Genomic DNA, 10318 nt, shown 5'->3' with positions numbered 1-10318 from the left:
CGCAATGTGCTGACAATAACGCCCACCTTCCTTCCAAAACTGTTGTAAGGATTGCAGCAAGGGGACGTCTTTGATCCAGCAAACAGTGAACATAACTCCACTTGCGGAATGGGACTTTACCCAGCTCTCTCCTCCATGCTACAGCTAGCTCCCTGTGCTGCCCCAGGGGACTCAGGGGAATGTTGTGAGAGGTGATGCGAGGGAGCTGCAAATGGAAATAGCAGGTCACGTTACCCCTCCCCAGGCAGGCAGAAGCACCTTGACTCTTGCTAGGGCCTCTTTGGATCTAGCCCAGGGTACGTGAAGTGCTCTGAGCACTTGGAAGCACTCTGGAAAGCTAACTATTAAATAAACCAAGGTGTGTGAGCGAAGTGCAGCCAACAGGAGGAGAGCCAAGCGCTGCTGTTCTTCCTCTCCCTTCCTCCCGCATCTCTCTCCACACAGACATCTATATGAATTGGGGAGGTGGTGGTGGTGGCCCAGTCACCTCAGGCAGCCGAGTCTTTGTGTCGTTTTGAACAGGATATATACACCTCACAACAACACCTCATTTCAATAAAGCTTGAGCAAGAGAATGTCCAGATGGGGTAAAATCTATCTTAATTAGTGGGAAAGATGTGGATTTTTGGCTACAAGCATCAAAATTGTATTTGGCCAGTCCAAGAGGGCAGAAGCCTGGGTCCGTCCCCCCTCCTAATATCCCGCTCAAAGGCTGTGGGGGTTACAGTTCAAAACAGACCCTCATATTTCAGAGCATCTTTCTGAGTCCTTAACAGCACACATTTTCAGTCTGATCCGGGGATCCACACAAAATAAAGTGTGGGACATGATGTTCACTCTAAATTCTAATTCATGGGCATTGACTTTGGGTACTTTCTTTGTCGGACTTCAATCTTCCGTCATCCCTGACCACTGACCATGCTTGTTGGAGTTGAACAACATCTGGAGGGCCACACAGGTTTCCCCATTCCTGGCTTGGGGGTCGAGGTCCTAAATAGATAGGGGCTGGACTGTATTGTTTAAACTCAAGGTGAGACTTGGCATGGCTATCTTGACTGAAGTTGTGGAGCTTCCTGTCAGCTGTGCTATTTCTGAAGCACAGTAAATACACTGGAGGAATGAGAACCATGTGTTCTACATCTCTACCATAGAATCGTAGAGTTGGAAGGTGCCCAAGGGTCATCTAGTCCAACCCCCTGCAATGCAGGAATCTCAATACGTGGTCCCCCATCAGATTCGAAACCATATTAGACCCTGCTTAGCTTTGCAAGTGCTCTGGCACTTTTATTACCACAAGGAGGTTTCCTTGTGTATTTATTTAACAACATTTATATGTGACTGTTAAGAAAACATCTAAGGGGCTTAGGCAAAGGTAAAGGTAAAGGACCCCTGACAGATAAGTCCAGTCGCGAACGACACTGGGGTTGGGGTCCTCATCTCTCTTTGTTGGCTGAGGGAGCCGGCGTTTGTCCACAGACAGTTTTTCTAGGTCATGTGGCCAGCATGACTAAGCTGCTTCTGGCGAAACCAGAGCAGCGCACAGAAACACCGTTTACCTTCCCGCCAGAGCAGTACCTATTAATCTACTTGCACTTTGACGTACTTTCGAACTGCTAGGTTGGCAGGAGCAGGGACTGAACAATGGGAGTTCACCCCGTCGTGGGGATTCGAACCACAGACCTTCTGATCAGCAAGCCCTAGGCTCAGTGGTTTAGACCACAGCATAAAAACATAAAAACTATTGATAAAAATGGTTAAAGACAAATATATAAAATAGTCAAAAGAAACAGTAGCCAAAAAGAAATAAAGCACATGGGTGTAGTACTAGGAATGGGGCAAGCCCTCTGCTAGAGTGGGAGTAGACAAATTGGAGCAGGTGCTTATGAAAAGCTTCCATCTGCCACAGAAATTGCAGGTCACCAATTGTTATTTGTTTCTTTTTAAAGTGTTTCATGACGGCATCGATGGGATCCACCACAGCCTGTTACTTTAAAAAACTGCTCTGCAAAAGTGGGTTACATGGACTGTGTTTCTCCCTGTGTGATCTTGATACAAGAGGAGGTTTGACGACATCGACTGCCAGATCAAGCTGCAGCTGCAAAACGGACACAGGCAAGTGAGAGATACCTGAGCATTCTAGATTTTAGCAGTGCTCCCGTTTTTAAAATGTGCCGAGCATAATTCCGGTTAGGAGTGAATCGTGCTTGGGAAAGTAATGGCACTAAACAAACTTGAGGCGTATAAGGTTAATAATCTCCGCTGATATCAGAGGCTCAACAAAGGAGCAGATGAAACTGCTGGAGGCCATGCCATTGTGTAGGATTCAGTGAAGTGAGCTTTGTGACCCAAGAACTGGTGACCTCGCCCACAGTGACTTAGCTGAACACACAGTTCTTACATTATTCACACCGGTGCGCTCAGACACTGCGCTGCAGCTCATTAATGCCTAATCACTGATATGTAACTTAATGCAGGTTTAGCTTATGAGCACAGGACAATGAAGGAGGGAGAACAGAAGGAACATGCAGTTAGTACCTGTACAGTTTTTCTACTCTTAAAGTTCCTCAAGCATGCAACAAAATCCTCCCACTTTGGACACAGAAAGCATCGCGAAACTTAGGACTGGCAGTAGCGAAAGCACTAGACCCCATTGGATCAACACCAGGGTCTCAGTCAAAAGTATTGCCAGGGCCAGCCCACTCATGAGGCAAGGTGAAGTGACCGCCTCAGTCGGCAGGATCCACAGAGGCAGCAGATCTGGGTTCCAAGGAATGAATTGCCCACTGCTGCAGCTGGCATGTTTAACAGTGATGGCTGTGGCTTGCTCCTTGCAGGCCAGATCATCCTCCTCCAAACTGAAGGCACTGCCGGTCTCATCCTATCCTTGCTCTCGGTGTAGATCTTTATTACACCATTGTTCCTGATATAGATTTTCATCAGAGGTGGACCTTGGTAATATGGCGCCCTATCTGCAGACAAACGCCAGCTCCCTCAGCCTGTAAAGCGAGATGAGCGCCGCAACCTCAGAGTCGTCTGTGACTGGACTTAACTGTCAGGGGTCCTTTACCTTTTGGGACGCGGGTGGCGCTGTGGTCTAAACCACTGATCAGAAGGTTGTCGGTTCGAATCCCTGCGACAGGGTGAGCTCCGGTTGCTCAGTCCCAGCTCCTGCCAACCTAGCTGTTCGAAAGCATGCCAAAAAGTGCAAGTAGATAAATAGGCACCGCTCCGGCGAGAAGGTAAATGGTGTTTCCGTGTGCTGCTCTGGTTTTGGTGTTCTGTTGCACCAGAAGTGGCTTAGTCATGCTGGCCACATGACCCAAAAAACTGACTGCGGACAAACGCTGGCTCCCTCAGCCTGTAAAGCGAGATGAGCACAGCAACCCCAGAGTCATCTGCGACTGGACTTAACTGTGACTGGACTTACCTCTTGTGCCAGGCCAAAATTCAACACCCACCACACTAACCCTCATGCCACCTCTCCAAAGCTGGGCAAGCGCTAACTAGGTTTTCGGAAGGAGGCAAAAGGACTCTAGGACCTGTCAGAGCCCTCACACCTCCCTCCCAAAGCCTGGCACTTCCTAGGCTTTGGGAAGAAAGATGGAAGGTGCCCTGTGCGGGGGAACTGCTTGTGCTGCCCTAAAGCTGCCTCTGTCTTCACTCGCACCATTTAATGGAGATTCAAAAGCCCATCAAAATTCCAAAGGTACAGACCAGTTATTGCTATGGAACAAGGGAGCCATGCCCGGGGGAGGAACTGTGCATTAGATGTGCAGGAATGAGCAGCTGGCGAGAGGAAAATTCTCTTGCCAGTAACATGAACCAAAACAGCTGAAAACAGAATGGGGTCTCCTACGTTGATGGTCTGAATATGAATGTAGACATTTCTTGGAGTTCCTGGGGGTGGGGGAAGCGATTCTGGGAATTCCAGAAATTTGCAGCTTACCGAAGGAAAAACATCCAGGGTTTCGGCAACTGAAGATTTGTCTCCAGCATCTAGGCAAGGGACTGTGGTCTAGAAAGCAGGGTCCTGTCAGGATACTGCTGAGGGCAGCGGAACTCAGCTGACCTACGATCTCCTGCAACTAACACAGAGAACTGCATATTTTGAGGAACTGTGCAATGTAAATGGAGGCCGCTTGAAAATGTGGTTTCTTTGTTGCTATCTTTCAGCTCCCTCCAGTGTTTACAATGTGCAATGGCACCATTTGCCAGCTTTTTAGAGGGGGAAAGAGCCAGGATTTAAGAAAACAAAGACGTCAGTTTAACATTCAGATTTCTGATGCCAAAAAAATCATGGAAATGGCTAGGCTATGGCTCCTGCTTAGACTTTCACCCTATCTTAGCGGTAACATGCATTCTATATAGCCTCACAATATTGTTTTTGCCTACAACGTCACCTCTGCACTTTCCCATGCTCATTCAGCTCAAGTCCTCTTCTGCATTTCGCAGCAACACTGAAGCCAGGTTTATGCAGGTGCGGCCCAAGCCATTTTTATGCCTGAGGCGAAGGCCATTCTGTGCACAATATCCGACTAGGTTGGTGGTTGAATTTTACTTCAGCACTGGTGGCAGAGCAGGGCCCTCCACTGGGGCAGCAAGCTAGCTTAGGGGCTGCAGGACACAGCACACATTTCTAGCCACTTTCTACCCCTCAAAATTTGCCACCTGAGGCAGCTGCCTCATTCTGCCTCGGGGAAGGGCTGGCCCTGGGTTCATGGTATGTCAATATTGTATAAGTACCCTCACATTCTAAGCTTTCAGTTCTGACATAGTGCCTGCTTCAAAGCTTGCCACAAACTAGAGATAGCTCTGCATTTCAACAGGAGATAAATACAGCAGATCTGGGTTGTTGTCCTTCCTCTGAGGTTTGGTGACAATGGGCCCTGTTTCTTCCTTCCAAAGGATCTTTCAGGGAGACCATAGCTGGAGGAAGTGTTGGGGCAGCCTCAGTTCAGATCTATTTGCATGCCAAGCAACCAACACTACCTACGGAATGGGGCAAAAAGCTCTGAAAGAAAGACACACATTACAATAGTGTCTCTTGCGTCTCAGGAATGCACATCTCTCTGTGCTCTCTTTCCCCTGCTAACATGGCAGCAGGAATGGGTTAAAATGGAAAAGAACCAAAGCTGGTGGGGAGAAAGGGGCTGGAGATAGATGAAGAAACTGTGTGTTTTCATGCACATGGTGGCCATTTCATTATCGACTTGCAAAGCTAGGATTGCCAACTTTTGAAATAAAGGCTGGGGGTGGAGTCCAACACCAAACCAGCCTCATATACAGAAAGAACAAAATCACACTGGATGCCTTAGTTGGTTAGAGTGTGGTGCTGATAACCCCAAGGTTTCAGGTCTGATCCCCGTATGAGACAGCTGCATATTCCTGCATTGCAGGGGGTTGGACTAGATGACCCTCAGGGTCCCTTCCAAGTATACAATTCTATGATTTCTATGAAAATAAGACGTGTGTGTGTGCTTGATGGAGAGAACAACTTTGTCCATTGTTTGTCTTTCAACAGACCTCAACGCAACCCCCCACCCAAATCATTCCCCCTCTCTCAGCCATCCTACAAAACACACTCATAAGCTTGGGTTCCCCAGGCCTCCAAATAATGTCATATGATGATGCCTTCTTATCAGTGCTTATCAGTGCTTATCACTTTAAACTTGAGAAACTTGTGTAAACATTGCAAATCCCATTTCTTTAGCTTCAGACTCAACAAGGTAGGTGGATTTGCTAGTAGGGTCATGCCATAAAATCTTCAGCTTTCCCTTCACCTTCCCTTCACCTAAAAGATCTTTCATTTTTAAATACATACGCAAACATGCACTTTCTGTTGTGTTGAGCTGCTAGAGACGCTAAATTAAATGCAGAAGTCTCCCCTCCCAATCTGCACATTCTGTCCTTTACTCTCTTCTCCACTTCCCCCCCTGCTATACAGTCTGAAGTCCCTGGGGCAAGGTCCCTCCCATGTCTTAGGAGCCAGCTAAAGGGAGGGTGTTTAGCTTTTTAAGCATCTGGCTTAGGGACCATCAGCTGATGTCATCACACTCTTTGCCAGCTGATTGACTGACTGCCAGGCCCTCCATCTGTCAGCCGTCTATAGCAATCATGCATCTTTATCATAGGCTTTTCTCTCCCATGTGTTATTTTTCTGGCCTTGCTTTCTCTTACTCCATGGCATGCAGAATAATACAGGACCTTTCTACCATCAACTACCCTGTGGTAAGGACCCTGGTGACTTTTAAATACATTGTTTACTACTTGGAAGTGCTTGTATACTGAAAAGCAGGATATAAATAATTGTAAACTAACCAACAAAGGTCTGTACAGTTAAAGCTATGGTTTTCCCAGTAGTGATGTATGGAAGCGAGAGCTGGACCATAAAGAAGGCTGATCGCCGAAGAATTGATGCTTTTGAATTACGGTGCTGGAGGAGACTTTTGAGAGTCCCATGGACTGCAAGAAGATCAAACCTCTCCATTCTGAAGGAAATCAGCCCTGAGTGCTCACTGGAAGGACAGACCCTGAAGCTGAGGCTCCAATACTTTGGCTACCTCACGAGAAGAGAAGACTCCCTGGAAAAGACCCTGATGTTGGGAAAGATGGAGGGCACAAGGAGAAGGGGACGACAGAGGACGAGATGGTTGGATAGTGTTCTCAAAGCTACCAACATGAATTTGACCAAACTGCGGGAGGCAGTGGAAGACGGGAGTGCCTGGCGTGCTCTGGTCCATGGGGTCACGAAGAGTCGGACATGACTAAACGACTAAACAACAACAAACTAACCAACAAATACTACAATTGCTTACATGCACCCATACTTCCTCTTGGGTCTTTCACCCCCAATCTTCTTTTACCACCACCTGGGTATGGGGGGGGCACTGAATTGCAGGACATCATGAGGACAGTGCCTACCTAGCTGCACACTTGGCCTGCTTTTTGTAGGGTTCCAGCCTCATATAACTCTAGCATGTTTGAATTTTATTTGTGCATGAAAGGGTCAAACAATAGGGTAAGCTGTTCTGCTAGGCTTAGCCTATGTCATCACTTCCCACCTTGTAAGGAAATGGGCCACTGAGCCTTCAATATCTCTTTCTCTCCATGCAATTTCCAGCATGTAAAGAACTCTGAGCTGGACGTTCCAGCACATGGCTTTAATCAGCCTTCTTTTGTTTCAGACCAGAATGGAGTCTGAAACTAATGTTTTTCCTCTACCAGTAGTTCAGAAACTTCTGCCTTCTATAACTAAGCAATGTTTTGACTGCCTATGCATCTTTTATGACTGCTGTGTGGAAAAGCACATGAACTTGGCCTTTGATGAGTTTTGTAAGTAAACTGTTTTATGACTTACCAAATGTGCGGTCTATCTCTATGATAGGGAAGTGGGATAGCTTGGAAAGAGCTTTTAAAGGGGGACATTTTGGGACAGACGGGCGTATTTAAAAGGTTTTAGAGCCTACATTTCCATGCTTTCCTTTCATTTAACATGTTTTGTGATGTTAAATCTCTGTTGGGGTTCTCTCACTAAAGAGTACTTGCCCCAAACTTAGGTCTTGGCTTCCAGGATTTCAATACATCCCCTACATCCTTTCATTTGGGTTAGATCATCATGTAGTGACACATAGTTTGGCAGGTGACAGGAGAGAGGTGAGTATATACTGCATTTAGGAGCCATGCTTAGGATTGACGTTTGCAACAGACTGGCTCTTTTCAAAATGATTTAATTACATACTTCGAATTTACCAACAGAGCAGAGCAAGGCTAATCTTCTAAAAATGCTTCAAGAGTTCCTTTCCTGCTTAAATATGCACAATAAGCCTTGCAAGAGTTGATCATCAGATTTACAGTGCCAGTCTAGGCATGTCTACTCAAAAGTGAGTCACATTGAGTTCAATGGGATTTACTTCCATATAAGACAGACATAGGCAACCTTAGGCCCCCCCAGATGTTTTGGCCTACAACTCCCATGATCCCTAGCTAACAGGACCAGTGGTCAGGGATGATGGCAACTGTAGTCCAAAACATCTGGAGGGCCGAAGGTTGCTTATGCTTGATATAAGAGAATATTCTGAGGATACACCTGTATTTGGCTATATTGCTTTGTATTTGGAATACTGTATATACATATATATTTAGCTACTACTGGTTTTGCCACAATTTTCTAGGATTGTGTTCTGCAGGTGAGTCTTAGCATTGCAAGATGTTGGTTATTATAATTTAAATGCACAGTGAAAGTCTGCACTCCACTGATCCCGTTTCAGTATCACCCACAACCTGCAGAGATTTGCACATGAAAGACCAAGGGAAATTATGAATGTATGGCCTTGAAGGCTAATTCTAAGATAGCACAAACCATTTCTAAGAACATGATCATTTGGAACTCCTTGCCTACTGAGATCAAACAGATGGCTTCGCTGTACTCTTTCTGATGCCTGCTAAAAACACTCTGGTTTAGACAAACCTACCAAGATGCTTAGAAAGTTGGAATAATTTTAATCTGTTTTAGTATCCTAACTTTTGCATGTTGCAAAGTAGGGTTGTGAATTTTTGAACTGCCCTGAGATCTACAGATGAAGGACAGTATGCAAATTTAATAACTCTCTCTCTCTCTCTCTCTCTCTCTCTCTCTCTCTCTCTCTCTCTCTCTCTCTAGTAAACTGCTTTAAAGTTTTTTGCAATGAAGTGGTGTATACGTTTTATGAAACAAAACAACAAGAATACTGTATAATATATTTTCAGCTTAAGTGCCATGGAAGTTCAGGTGGGAAACTTACAGTTCCCATGCTTCTTGTTACATGAGTGCTTTTGTTAGCACATTTCTAAGCAAACAATTTTTTACCCTTATATTTTCCTCATTTTATTTCCCCCCCAGAAAATTGGTTAAGGGTGCAGCCCTGTACTGTGTACACACTGATATCTGAGTAAGTCTCGGTGAACTCAATGATGCTTTGTTCTGAGGAGACGTGTATAGGATCACAGGATTTTCAGAAGCTCTAATGCAGTAAGGCGGGAGAAAAATTAACTATGCTGTAGTTATAGGGACGCGGGTGGCGCTGTGGGTAAAAGCCTCAGCGCCTAGGGCTTGCCGATCGAAAGGTCGGCGGTTCGAATCCCTGCGGCGGGGTGCGCTCCCGTTGTTCGGTCCCAGCGCCTGCCAACCTAGCAGTTCGAAAGCACCCCCGGGTGCAAGTAGATAAATAGGGACCGCTTACTAGCGGGAAGGTAAACGGCGTTTCCGTGTGCGGCTCTGGCTCACCAGATGCAGCTTGTCACGCTGGCCACGTGACCTGGAAGTGTCTCCGGACAGCGCTGGCCCCCGGCCTCTTGAGTGAGATGGGCGCACAACCCTAGAGTCTGTCAAGACTGGCCCGTACGGGCAGGGGTACCTTTACCTTTTTAGTTATAGAAAAGCATTTGCATCGACTGTGTAAGGTTGGCCATTTAAGTGTTGCTGGCATCTGTCTCAAAAGACAATGGAGTGCACCTCCGGGCGTGAAGTCAAACTGCTGTATTAACAGTACCAAAGTGACCTCCCCAGGCTGCAAGCCTGGGCAAGTTTGTATGATGGCCCTGGGCTGCCCAGGTGACAGGACCCCACTCTCGGCCTCACTGATGTGGTCCAAAGGAAAGCAGAGCAATACATTTGGCACCAGCTGGAAGGAGATGTCATCTAACTGTCTTAGGGACAAATCCATTCTGGATTTGTGTAGGGTTTACAGTGGTACCTCTGGTTACGTACTTAATTCGTTCCGGAGGTTCGTTCTTAACCTGAAACTGTTCTTAACCTGAAGCACCACTTGAGCTAATGGGGCCTCTCGCTGCTGCTGCGCCGCCAGAGCACAATTTCTGTTCTCATCCTGAAGCAAAGTTCTTAACCCAAGGTTCTATTTCTGGGTTAGCGGAGTCTGTAACCTGAAGCATATGTAACCTGAAGCATATGTAACCCGAGGTACCACTGTACTTCTTAGCCTTTTCTTCCCCTGAAGATATCCCACAAGGCAGAGGAGGTTTTAGGATCAGAATTTTCCTTCACTGCCCTTCATTTCCTTCTGCAGCATTCACAGAAACCGCCTTTTTATCCATTGTGAGTCTGGTCAACTCAATCTGCTGGAGCCTGTCTTCGCATGTAGGAGAATTCCCTAACTCACCCAGGGTTTGAGACCCATCGGCCACCATCACCATGCAAGCTTGTCACCTTACTGCACCTTATAGACAAGCACACACACAAGATATTTTGATGCCCGAGGCAGAACATCCCCAACGGCAACTCTCATTGTGGCATTTAAAAACAACAACAATAAACTAGGCTATA

The sequence above is a fragment of the Podarcis raffonei genome, chromosome 17 (assembly GCF_027172205.1).
Source record: "Podarcis raffonei isolate rPodRaf1 chromosome 17, rPodRaf1.pri, whole genome shotgun sequence".
Lineage (NCBI taxonomy): Eukaryota > Metazoa > Chordata > Lepidosauria > Squamata > Lacertidae > Podarcis > Podarcis raffonei.
Note: the sequence above shows the minus strand (reverse complement) of the source record.